Source organism: Cynocephalus volans, chromosome 8, assembly GCF_027409185.1.
Source record: "Cynocephalus volans isolate mCynVol1 chromosome 8, mCynVol1.pri, whole genome shotgun sequence".
Taxonomy (NCBI): Eukaryota; Metazoa; Chordata; class Mammalia; order Dermoptera; family Cynocephalidae; genus Cynocephalus; species Cynocephalus volans.
Window position 1 is genome coordinate 10,247,407 of NC_084467.1, and position 1,303 is coordinate 10,248,709.

At 36.3% G+C, this 1,303-nt stretch overlaps 1 pseudogene; it reads left to right on the forward strand.

Moving 5' to 3' along the window:
- The first annotated feature begins 208 nt into the window (after positions 1–208).
- LOC134385342 (U6 spliceosomal RNA) lies at positions 209–305 on the forward strand (annotated as a pseudogene).
- Positions 306–1,303: the final 998 nt, after the last annotated feature.

The window sequence follows — 1,303 nt, forward strand, 5'->3', positions numbered from 1 at the left end:
ATAAAAATCCAAATAGTCTATTCTAAGCCATTGCCTACATTGCCCTAATACCCCTTAAAGTAAAAGTCAATCTAAGTACTTTTACCTGTTGTAGAGGATTTAATAGAAGAAAAACTTTCAGTCTATTCTGATAGTCCCTGTAACACTTTAATTCAACCAGTTAAAAACCCTAATGAACGATGTTGGAGATGTTCAAGACTTCTATGCAGTGCTCGCTTTGGCAGCACATACACTAAAATTGGAATGATACAGAGATCAGCATGGCCCCTGAGTGAAAAATAGGCAAAGGAGCTGAATAGGTATTTCTCAAAGGAAGATATACAGATGGCCAACAGACACATGAAAAAATGCTCAACATCACTCAGCACTGGGGAAATGCAAATCAAACCCACTTTGAGATACCATCTCACTACGGTTAGGATGGCTAATATCCAAAAGACTGAGAATAATAAATGCTAGTGAGGATGCGGAGAAAAGGGAACCCTCCTGCACTGTTGGTGGGACTGCAAAATGGTGCAGCCTTTCTGGAAAATTATAATGAGGTTCCTCAAACAATTACAGATAGATCTACCACATGACCCAGCTATTCCACTGCTGGGAATATACCCAGAGGAAGGGAAATCATCATGCTGAAGGGATACCTGCACTCCCATGTTTACTGCAGCACTATTTACAATAGCCAAGAGTTGGAACCAGCCTAAATGCCCATCATTAGATGAGTGGATAAGGAAAATGTGATATATCTACATAATGGAATACTGCTCTTCTGTAAAAAAGAATAAAATACTATCATTCACAGCAACATGAATGGACTTAGAGAAAATTATATTAAGTGAAATAAGCCAGGCAGGGAAAGAGAAATACCACATGTTCTCACTTATATGTGGGAGCTAATAAAAATAAATAAATATGCAAACAAATAAATGAGGGATAAAAGACAAGAATCATAACAATTCCTTGAACATGTTAAGATAAGTGAACAGGATGTTAACGGGGGTAAGGGTGAAAGGGAGGTGGGAAAAGGAGGATTAGGTAAAGGGACACAAAAATCAACTACATTGTATATTGATAAATTAAAAAATAAAAACATTTTAAAAAATGAATGAATGAATAAATGAAAAGAGCCTAAAAGAAAAAAAATTCCCACCTACTCCCATGCATGCACTTAATGAGTGTTAAAAAAAAAAAAAAGACTTCTATGCAATAGGTAAAATTGTAACACCAAGATTTTCCGTGGTTCCAAATACTAAACCTTGTTATCTGTTGTACACACAGACTTAAATGGTCAACAGTGGTAGATCTC